We start from the raw sequence: 12,766 nt of genomic DNA on the forward strand, positions 1-12,766 counted from the left end.
AGGTCATCACAGGGCTGACACATAGACACAGACAACCATTCACACTCACATTCACACCTACGGTCAATTGAGAGCCATCAGTTAGAGAGCCATCGTGGCTCAGGTGGCTAGGGCGCCATACAATAAATCCGGGGACCCGGGTTCGATTCCGACCTGAGGTCATTTCCCGATCCCTCCCCGTCTTTCTCTCCTGTTCATGTCCTGTCTCTACACTGTCCTATCCAATAAAGGTGAAAAAAGCCCCCCAAAAAAAATCTAAAAAAAAACTTTCATAACAAATCAAAAATGCATAACTGTTTTCCACTTATGATAACACAATCCATGAAAATAAGCGTGATGTCAGTAACAGTGCTTCCTTTGATCTTTTTGTGTTGCTCTAATATAAGTTTGTTTAATTTTAATGTGGAAGAAGTATGTTTGAGTTTACTTGAGTCTAATCATTTCTGAACAACTCAGCCCCAGAAATGCTAAAGAGCATCTGTTAATGTCACCGAGGTTTGGTCTTGGCGAATTCACTGAGTGATTTTAATAGGAAAAGAGCTGGTTATTTGACACAGCACTTGATTTGACAGCACTTTACTTATCTAAAAATCACTCTGCTCGTTATATCTGTGCCCCCTCATGTGCACAATACTACATGGTATGTACAGACCTGCACAGGCACAGTCAGAAATACAGTCACTGACCCAGTTTTTCAATTGCATAAACACACACATCCACAACCCATAAACTATTCATGCTGCAGCCTGCACATGCACATTCAGTCAAATGAAACCCTCACAATGGGACAGTGCTTGGCTTAATTCCAAATGACATGTAGTGCACTACAAATGGTATTAAAGCCATTGTGTCACACACTATGTAGTGCACTTATCTAGGTAGTAGGGAACCATTAAGCTCTTTTCTCACTGCTGCTTACAACAGATGGTGGCTCTCTGATGTCTTCAACCCACTGATTTTGTTGTTGTTGTTTTATGGCCAAATCATATCTCTGTCTGGGAAATCTTCTGCTGGTTTATGCTGGACCCCCTGAGCAAACACAGCATGTAGAGGCCATGAAGTCCAGATAAGAGTCAGCACATTCAGCACGTAGCCTTTACGCAAGTAGCTCATGGGAGTTTTCCCCAAACCCATGTGATATCAAATGTATATGAACAATATGATTTAAAAAAAGTGGAGGAAACTGGATTTTATGGGACTTGAATAAATAAAGTCTACACTATCACTATGTCTTAGGTCAAACCAGAAGTCTATAACACACAGGTAGAAAAGGCACTGGACAATGATACTTATGTGAAAGCATGTGTAATGGCTAAAAATTAGTTAAAGGTAGAATAGCTTACTAAAATTGCACTCAAGTGTTGAAATGTACAAATTCCATTTCCAGAAAAGTTGAGATATTTTCCCAAATGTAATAAAAGCAAAAATCTGTGATTTGTTAATTCATGTGAGCCTTTATTTAACTGACAAAAGTACAAAGAAAAGATTTTCAGTAGAAGGTTTACTGAACAACTTCACTGTATTTTGTAAATATAAACAAAGTTAGAATTTGATGCCTTGCAAGCAAAGATGGGTCATGGCTCACTCCTTTGTTTCAAAATTCTTGAGAGAATTGTTAGTCAATTCAAAAGGAACATTTTTCAGCGCAAGAGGGCAGAGAATTTAGGTCTTTCAAAATCTACAGTATTCTTGGGTTTCATGTGATGCCACATCCACCTCATTAGTTATTCAAAACTTTAGCTGTGGTGGTCTACCAAAGCTCAGTTGACAAAGCGTTTGTATGAAGAAGGTGCATTGCTTGCATGAAAAATGCTTCACGCTTGCATTGTTTTAGGTTGTTCGAATCGATCAAACTGTGAAACTGATAAAAGTTTCTTCAGGGTTCCCCATGAACTAATAAAAAGGGTGAACGAACACAGGATTTCACAAAAAGATGTTGAGAAAGGTGGCTTTTGAACCTCTCAGTGAAATCAAAGGGAACCGAGTCGAAATATGTTCGAGTTTGCAGTGATCACTTGGTGAAAGGTTTGTATCTCCCTCTCAGCTATGTCCTTAGTGTTTTCCAAGTACTTTTCTTGCGATGTGTCATTATTTTATGGTACTTTTTTTAGTCACGAAGCGCTAAAGTCCCCAGCTGTTTCTTTGTTTACTCCTCACTTGATGGCTGCCATACTGAAAACAATGCGTGTCTCTCTTTCTTTAACAGGGTGTCCTAGTGGTCTTTTCAATGACGACGACATAGGCCAAGTTTACATTAGACCGTATCTGTCTCGTTTTCTTCGCGGATGCACTGCCCGTTTACATTAAAACGCCTGGAAACGCCGGGAAACAGGAATCCACCAGGGTCCACGTATTCAATCCAGATCGTGTCTGGTCCGGTGCTGTGTAAACATTGAGAATACGCGGATACGCTGTGCTGAGCTCTAGCTGGCGTCGTCATTGGACAACGTCACTGTGACATCCACCTTCCTGATTCGCTTGCGTTGGTCATGTGACGCGACTGCTGAAAAACGGCGCGGACTTCCACCTTGTATCACCTTTCATTAAAGAGTATAAAAGTATGAAAATACTGATGCAAATACTGCCCATTGTGTAGTTATGATTGTCTTTAGGCTTGCCATCCTTCCACTTGCAAGTGGTAAGTGACACGCATGCCCAATATGCACTAGGATCACACACACAGCGGCTCAGTCCCGAATCACTGCTCGTGCACTTCACTCGCGCGCTCTGTGAGCTGCGCAGGGCCGGAGTGCGCACCCTCCAGAGGGCACTCGCTGTTCAGGGCGGAGTGATTTGGAGCGCAGGATGCCTGCGGAGCCAAGCGTATCCGTGTATTGGCGTTGCTGTGTGCACGCGAATCGTGTATTGGCGTTGCTGTGTGCACGCTAATCGTTTTAAAAACGTTAATCTGATGATCCGCTGATACGGTCTAATGTAAACCCCACCATAGACTGGGCTCCAACACTGAAATTAGGTCATGATAAAGTCAAACAGCAGTCAGAGGAACACAAAGAGCGAGAAGTAAGAGCAAAATATTTGTTTTAAAATCTGTTAAAATATATATATATATATATATATATATATATATACAGGCACAAACAATACAGGATTCATTCAGCAGTGACTTGATACCGAGGTCCTTTACCCAGCCACATACAAAAAAGTTGTAAGCCTCCATACTCTTCCATGCTTTCATCTGTTTTGCGGTGTAGAAGGATGTCTGCAACACCAGACAGTTCAAGATGTCGGAGAACTCGACTGAAGGGTAGTTTTCAAGATCGTATGACAAATCCTTCTTTCCCAGACTGTAGGGGTCGATTCCATTGCACATAGCAATCTTCTGAATATATCTAAAGCCAGCAGTGGCTTCTAGATTACGAGCAGACTCTGATAAGTTATCGCTAGTTGTTTGTACTACAACAGCCATTTTGGTTTGCTTAACCACCAGCTGTTTTACTGGAAGTGAAATCGCTAAGAAAAGTCACATGCCTGAAACCCAATAATATAATATTGTGAAAAGATTCAGGGAATTTGGAGACATAGTGCATAAAGGGCAAGGTTGGAAACCACTGTTGAATGTACATGACCTTCAAGCCCTCAGGCGGCACTGCTTGAGAAACCATCATGCTAATGTGACAAATATAACCACATGGGCTCAGGAGTACTTCGTGAAAACCATTGTCACTTAACATAGTCCATTGTTGCATCCAGAAATGCAAACTGAAACTGTATTATACAAGAAGGAAGCCATTCATCAATTCTATGCAGACGTGCCACTGATTTCTCTGGGCCAGAACTCATCTCAGATGGACCGAAAGACAGTGGAAATGTGTGCTGTGGTCAGATGAGTCCACATTTCAACTTGTTTTAAGAAAAACTAGATGTTGAGTTCTCCATGCTAAAGATGAACATGACTATCAAGTTTGTTATCAGAGAAAGGTGCAAAAGCCAGCATCTGTGATGGTATGGAGGGCATCAGCGCCCATGGCATGGGTGAGTTACATGTGTGTGAAGATACCATTGATGCAGAGGCATATATTGGAATTTTAGAGAGACAAATGTTGCCATCAAAGCAAGGCATCTTCCCAGGAAGTCCATGCTTATTTCAGCAGGACAATGCCAGGCCTCATTCTGCACAGGCTACACCAGCATGGCTTTGTAGACACAGAGTGCGTGTGCTTGACTGGTCTGCTGCCAGTCCAGATCTGTCTCCAATTGAGAATGGATGGTGCATCATGAAGAGGGGAATCAGACAATGGCAAACATGGACTATTGAGCAGATGAAGTCTTGTATCAAGCAAGAATGGACAAAAATTCCAACTGCAAAACTGCAACAATTAATATCCTCATATCATTAAAAAGTGTTAATAAAAGGAAAGGTGATGTAATACAATGGTAATAATGCCTCTGCCCCAATTTTTGAGTGTGTTGCAGGCATCAAATTCTAACTTTGTTTATATTTACAAAATACAACTTTGTTTATATTTACAAAATACAATTCAGTTGGTCAGTAAAACTACTGAAAATCTTTTCATTGTACTGTTGTCAGTTAAATAAAGGTTCACGTGAATTAACAAATCATAGATTTTTGCTTTTATTGTATTTTGGAAAATATCCCTGTCATGCCTTCACGCACTTGAGCCTGGCACAGCTCAAGCACCTGCTCATGTCCACGCACACGGCGCACACTGTGTTTGCTCTTGGAACGATTGATCAGTGGACACGTCCTGTTGCTGATTTGATCGCAATCAGCACGCTCACATATAAGGACTGTTGACTCAGTGACTGTGCGAAGTATCACCATTATCACTGTCACCACAGTTATTTCTCTTGTCACATTTGTGTCTAGCCATGTTTAGTACACTGGTTAAATGACTCTGCTTTCTGTTTGCGTTTTGTTTTGTTTGTGTTTTTATTACTCTGACTTTGCCTCATGTTTTGTATGTTGCGTGCTTGTAAATAAAAACATTCCTGCATTTACATCCATCTACTGCTGTTAACCTGACAGAATATGCCGCCTAAACAATGGATGTAGCGGAAGGTTACAGGCGTGCTGTGGAATCCCATGGCAAGGCAAAGAGGACCCTCATAAATTTTTTTTTTTTTGGGGGGGGGGGGGGGGGCTGAGATTTGGGAGGCCAATGGGGAGGCCTCCGCTCCACCGCTCGCTCTGCCGCCTGGCTTTGAGGATGCTGTTGCTCCACCAACAGATTTCAGTGGAGACGAGCTCTTCGCCTCACCACCCAGCTTTGAAGATGTCATAGCTTTGCCGCCAGGCTTCAGGGAGGAAGAGCTCTTTGCTCTGCTGTTGGTTTCAGGGAAGACAAGTTCTTCATTCTGCCATTGGGCTTCAAGGAGGACGTGCTCTTTGCTCCACTGCTGGGCTTCAGGGAGGACTTCATAACTCTGGTGCCAAAATCCAAGCTCATGTCCATGCCAAGGTCAGAGTCCAAGCCCAGAGTCATACCTGAGTCCATGCCCATGCTGAGGCCTGAGTCCATGCCCATGTCTGAATCCATGCCCATGCTGACACCTGGGTCCATGCCCATGCTCAAGCCCAGAGTCATGCCTAAGTCATTGTCTATGCCTGAATCCATGTCTATTCCCAAGCCCCAGTCCATGCCTAGTCCAGAGCCCAAACCCATGTCTATGCCTAGTCCAGAGTCTGAGCCCAAGTCCATGCCTAGACCAAAGCCTGAGCCCAAGTCCATGCCCAGTCTGGAGCTCATGTCCATGTTGAGTCTGGAGCCTGAGCCCATGTCCATGCTGAGTCTGGAGCCTGAGCCCATGTCCATGCTGAGTCTGGAGCCCAAGCCCATGTTCATGCCTAGTCTGGAGCCCAAGTTCAAGTCCATGCCTAGTCCAGAGCCCATGTCCATGCCTAGTCTGGAGCCTGAGTCCATGTCCTGGCCAGACCCTGAGCCCAACTCCATTTCCTGCCTGGAGCCCAAGTTCATGTCCTGTCCAGAGCTCTCAACTATATCTTGGCTGGAGCCCTCATCTGGGTCTATGTCTATATTCACATCCATGCCTGAATCTATGGTTGAGTCCATACCCAAGCCCGTGTCTATGCCTGAGCCCCTGACCATCCTCATGCCCCTGTTCAAGGCCCGACCTGAACCCAAGCCCCTACCTAAGCCCAGGTTCTGGTACCATGTCTGCCCAGAGCCAGAGCAGAGCTCTGATGGGATGTTTTCTCATGCCAGGCCCTTTACCCCAAGGCAGCCCAAAATGTTTTTTAGCTCCTGGAGGGAGCTCTTTGGGGGGGGTTCTGTCACACCTTCATGCGCTCGAGCCTGGTGCATTGCGCGCTCTTGGAACGATTGATCAGTGGATACACCTGTTACTGATTTGAGTGCAATCAACGTGTGCATATAAGGATGCCATTGACTCAGTGACTGTGCAAAGTATTATCACTGTCACCGTAGTTATTTCTCTTGTCACATTTGTGTCTAGCAATGTTCAGTACTCTGGTTAAATGACTCTATTTTCTGTTTGCTTTTGGTTTCATTTGTGTTTTTGTTACTCTGACTTTGCCTCACGTTTTGTATATAGCGCACTTGTAAATAAAAACCTTCCTGCATTTACATCCATCTACTGCTCTTAACCTCACAAACCCCACTGTTTTGGAAATGGGGTTAATAAAATCTAAAGGTATTTTGACATGGGGTGAGGGTTCTTATCATTTTCATAAATAAAAAAATCAAATAAAATCCAACCACTTCACACTTACTTCTTTAGAATTGTCCCATTTCTTTTTTAATGTTTTTTTTTCTTTTTTAATTAATGTCACACTGAATGATATACTGTTCGTCCAGATGATTGGTACAAAATGAACAAACTAAAAAAAAAAATTGTGGAATTTTTCATGGAAGTGTATTAATTCATTTTCATGTGATGTAAAAATAAAGTACAAACCCCTAAAATGACACTCACATATAAGAATAAAGCACAAAAAGTTCACTACTTCAATACTTCTGCTTGAAGATAAGCATATATTTATAGCAATATGAATACAGCCAGGCGGCACGGTGGTGTAGTGGTTAGCGCTGTCGCCTCACAGCAAGAAGGTCCGGGTTCGAGCCCCGTGGCCGGCGAGGGCCTTTCTGTGCGGAGTTTGCATGTTCTCCCCGTGTCCGCATGGGTTTCCTCCGGGTGCTCCGGTTTCCCCCACAGTCCAAAGACATGCAGGTTAGGTTAACTGGTGACTCTAAATTGACCGTAGGTGTGAGTGTGAATGGTTGTCTGTGTCTATGTGTCAGTCCTGTGATGACCTGGCGACTTGTCCAGGGTGTACCCCGCCTTTCGCCCGTAGTCAGCTGGGATAGGCTCCAGCTTGCCTGCGACCCTGTAGAACAGGATAAAGCGGCTAGAGATAATGAGATGAGATGAATACAGCCTAGCATAAAAGTATACTGTACAGTATACATGATAATTATATAGTATATAAATATGCATGTTTTAATCAACAATAGCTAAAAACTCTAAGGCACCTCAAATCAAGATGCACTTTCACAAATCCTATTGGTTACAGTGGTGCTTGAAAGTTTGTGAACCCTTTAGAATTTTCTATATTTCTGCATAAATATGACCTAAAGCATCATCAGATTTTCCACACAAGTCCTAAAAGTAGATAAAGAGAACCCAGTTAAACAAATGAGACAAAAATATTATACTTGGTCATTTATTTATCGAGGAAAATGATCCAATATTACATATCTGTGAGTGGCAAAAGTATGTGAACCTCTAGGATTAGCATTTAATTTGAAGGTGAAATTAGAGTCAGGTGTTTTCAATCAATGGCATGACAATCAGGTATGAGTGGGCACCCTGTTTTATTTAAAGAACAGAGATCTATCAAAGTCTGATCTTCACAACACACGTTTGTGGAAGTGTATCATGGCATGAACAAAGGAGATTTCTGAGGACCTCAGAAAAAACATTGATGATGCTCATCAGGCTGGAAAAGGTTACAAAACCATCTCTAAAGAGTTTGGACTCCACCAATCCACAGTCAGACAGAGGCCGAATCCCATTTCACCCCTTGGACCAACCCCTTGGCCCTTCCCCTCCGTTTTGCGCGTTCACGTGAAGGGGAAGGGGTATCCCAATCCCAGTTAACGCGGAGGGGTAGGGGAAGGGGTAGGGCTTCTGTACCCCTCCAAACGGAGATTTTCCTGGAGCTGACTCCGAACGAAGGGGTTTGAGTGATTTCCCACAATGCCATGCGGATTTCAGAAACATGGCGGTTCCCGCGGCGAAAGATTGTCATAAATGTATTTTCTCCATTATTTACGTGTTTTAAGTTGTTATCCAGAGGAAACACGCCGCTTGATTCGCTTTCGAGCTGAGAATGAGCAGCGATTTCTGAAATCCAAGCTGCTGCTAAAAAGCTTTGGGAGTGAGTATTGTTTTCGGTTGCTTAACTGCGTACGTTTTGTTCTGTTATTCTCGCTTTTATTGTTTACATGAGTGTTCTGACACCTCATTCTGTCGGATGTGGTGCACGAAGCGCCAAAGATATCCCATTCAGTGGTGTTAGTTAACAAATCACACCCTGCCAGCAGAGATTTCTGGTTCTGCCTCTGGCTCTGACTGTAGCGGCTGGTCGCAGCCAATGACGCATTTGGTCGCGTTTTGCTAACGTAAATGCTGACGGAGGTACGCGATGACGTATGCGATCGTTGAAGGGCTATCCCAATACGTAGGGGTTGAATTTCAAGCCCTATCCCTTGTAGCTCAGTTTCAAGGGGAAGGACCAAGGGGAAGGGGGAGGGGTAGGGGTAGAAATTAGAATTGGGATTGGGCCAGATTGTGTACAAATGAAGGAAATTCAGGACCATTGTTACACTCCCCAGGAGTGGTCAACCAACAAAGATCACTCCAAGAGCAAGGCGTGTAATAGTCAGCAAGGTCACAAAGGACCCCAGGGTAACTTCAAAGCAACTGAAGGCCTCTCTCAAATTGGTTAAGGTTAATGTTCATGAGTCTACCATCAGGAGAACACTGAATAAAAATGGTGTGCATGGCAGGGTTGCAAGGATAAAGCCACTGCTCTCCAAAAAGAACATTGCCGCTCATCTGCAGTTTGCTAAAGATCACTTGGACAAGCCAGAAGGCTATTGGAAAAATCTTTTGTGGACGGATGAGACCAAAATAGAACTTTTTGGTTTAAATGAGAAGCGTTATGTTTGGAGAAAGGAAAACACTGCATTCAAGCATAAGAACCTTATCCCATCTGTGAAACATGGTGGTGGTAGTATCATGGTTTGGGTCTGTTTTGCTGCATCTGGGCCAGGACGGTTTGCCATCATTGATGGAACAATGAATTCTGAATTATACCAGCAAATTCTAAAGGAAAATGTCAGGACATCTGTCCGTGAACTGAATCTCAAGAGAAGGTGGGTCATGCAGCAAGACAACGACCCTAAGCACACAAGTCGTTCTACCAGAGAATGGTTAAAGAAGAATAAAGTTAATGTTTTGGAATGGCCAAGTCAAAGTCCTGACCTTAATTCAACTGAAATGCTGTGCAAGGACCTGAAGCAAGCAGTTCATGTCAGGAAACCCACCAACATCCCAGAGTTGAAGCTGTTCTGTATGGAGGAATGGGCTAAAATTCCTCCAAGCCAGTGTGCAGGATTGATCAACAGTTACCGGAAATGTTTAGTTGCAGTTATTGCTGCACAAGGGGGTCACACCAGATACTGAAAGCAAAGGTTCACATACTTTTGCCACTCACAGATATGTAATATTGGATCACTTTCCTCAATAAATAAATAAATAAATAAATAACCAAGTATAATATTTTTGTCTGAGTTATTTAACTGGGTTCTCTTTATCTACTTTTAGGACTTGTGTGAAAATCTGATGATGTTTTAGGTTATATTTATGCAGAAATGTAGAAAATTCTAAAGGGTTCACAAACTTTCAAGCACCACTGTATAACACTTATTCTTCTCCTACTCCTATCATGGGCACACAGCAATCTAAATTTGATGTGGGAATGTTCTGTTAATACACAGATGATGTACTGGGTGACCCAGCATCTCATGATGCTGGGTCATGAGATGAAATTTTCAATATGGCTAAAGAGCCCTATACACTAATACAGCACAGATACAGATGAGGAGGGAAAGAAAGTTAATGGAATATTTTGGATTTTAAAATTGTAAGCTGTTCCAAATGAGGTAGTTGTTGATCCTCAGTAAAGTAGGATATAATAATTTGCCATTTCCAATTAGTGTCAAATGTTAGCTTTTGAACCGATATATTACTGTAATGCACAAATCCATATAGCAGATATTCAAGTACATAATCTACAGTGTAATACTGCATTGTAATAATAATAATAATAATAATAATAATAATAAATAGAAGGACACATGGTAGAGTGCATACCTCTGCCAAGCCACATATTATCAACATCATATTCAAATCACTTGAACCTAGGATAATATTAAAGCCATACATCAAATTTCATCAAAATCTGTTCACTACTTTTTGAGTTAGGTTGGGAAAAGACATAAAAAATCCTGGATCCACATGCATATCTGGATTCTGGATCACATACATATCCAGATGTGCATCAAAATCTAATCAATTGTTCCTTGGCTCACCTTTCCTCAAAATTTCATCAAAATCCGTTCACTACTTTTTGAGTTATGTTGGGAACAGGCAAACAAATGGTGACAAAAAAATAACCTAACCAACAATAACAAAGTTGGTGAAGGTGAGAAGAAGAAGAAGAAGAAGAAGAAGAAGAAGAAGAAGAACGTGTAGTTCATAATGTGAGATTGTTTCTGCTGCTGTGAGAATGACAGTATAAACACAACACTTGTCAGTGACAAAAGGCAGCTCTAAATATAGGGTCTCAGGCCTATAGAGACCTTGTCACATTGCTGCTAAATACACACTCCAAGCATTGCTATGCAGGCAGCATTCATATTTATATGATGTGTTTGTATTTAAAAGCTCTGGTCATTTGCATGCACTCTTGTCTGAAAGCTGATCTCTTTGCTTGACTTTCAAATGGTAGTCAGAGGTGTGAGGTAATAAATGATAATGAGACAGTAGACAGTTAAACATGCTACAAATAGTTTCCATACAGTTTGCAACTGTGAGAAAGAAGCTGACCCATTTAATATGCACATATTCTAGGCGTGGCACTGGTTCACATCTTAAGTCAAACAACACTCTGATGACTTGTTTTAACATGACATTTGGCACAGAGTGGTGTGAGGTAAGGTCACCTGAGTTTACCAGTTAAGTCGTTTGTGGTCGATGGAACATGTGCTTATCTTGGTAAGTAGTGAGTGAGTGAGTGAGAGTGTGTGTGTGTGTGTGTGTGTGTGTGTGTGTGTGTGTGTGTGTGAGAGAGAGAGAGAGAGAGAGAGAGAGAGAGAGAGAGAGAGAGAGAGCGCGCGCAATGTAGTCAGGGCCTGTGCTGCATGGTGGTGATTAATCTTGCTGGTCGGGTTTGTTGAGTCATGGTGGCATGGTGGATACAGACGGGGGGGGCACTGAGTTGCAGGCTGGAATGGAGTGTGAAGTGTGTTGGTCTTATTAATGTTTATAGTATGCATATGCCAATGTCAGCAAACCCGTTAAATTGGTCATATAATAGATTAATAAGTATGTTTTACAAAAACAAAAAGTGTGTGTTTCCATAACATAATGCAAAGCATTGTTAAAGTGAGCAGAACTCTTGCATTAAAAAAAAAACAGTGCAAAGTTAACATACTATCAGTTAACCCACTACTGCCATACAGAGTGCTGTGTGATGACAGTTTCCAACTCAAGCGTTCACACACTTCCATTCGCATGCATGCCAACACAAGTAAACTTCCTTGACGCACAACTTCACACATATTTCAGGCCTCACTAAAGGAAGAAAGAAAAGGCAATAGGAGAAAACGAGATGAAAGCAGCCACCTGGACCCAGCTATGGCTTTTCCATCAATCACAATCAACAGCAAGCCCTGCCCAATTACAGGCGGAAGACTTGGGGCCATGTGCTGATTGTTAGCTTAAGAGAGAGTGAGATAGAGGGGTGATGATGGGGGAAGGAGAGGGAGGTGTGGGAGCTGGGTCGAGTGGGTGAGGTAGTGGTGTGTGTGTGTTGGTGAGCGGGTGGCTTGGTAGGTCAGGACACATACATGCAGCCCTATTTCCTCACTAATGGACATGATTAAAAGGGGCATGCTGTAAACTAGCTGACCCATAATTAAGTTTTACACCTAACCACAATCCATTCAGGTATGTTGCAATTAATGGCACCCTGACTACAGTATGTCCGAAATATGTATAGAACCATGCCGTATATTTCCATGGCAGATGCAGGCAGCTTTCGATAGGTGCATATAACCCACATACAAACACCACCAATGACTAGTACTGTATACGCTATATAATACTTAGATATGCATTGAAAATGTGAGGTACATGCATTCCATCCATGCCCCTGTAATGCACACGATCATGAAATAACAATGGGTTCCATTTACCTCATATACGTCACACCAGACCAATCACCTTCATGCCTCTTCACATGGACAAGATACAATCTCATAAATACCTCACACTCATTTCCCCAAACAGTTACTTGATTCTTAACTGTCATCTGTGAGAACTTGTTCATTGATTTTTTTAAAAAAAATTCCATTGAATGGGAAATCCCTGTAATGGGATCCCATAGGAACCTGGGCTGCTGTTTCTACATGGAAGTTGTAGAATTCCACAAAGAGGACTGCCCTGAATCAAGAAC

Source organism: Neoarius graeffei, chromosome 7, assembly GCF_027579695.1.
Source record: "Neoarius graeffei isolate fNeoGra1 chromosome 7, fNeoGra1.pri, whole genome shotgun sequence".
NCBI classification, from domain to species: Eukaryota; Metazoa; Chordata; class Actinopteri; order Siluriformes; family Ariidae; genus Neoarius; species Neoarius graeffei.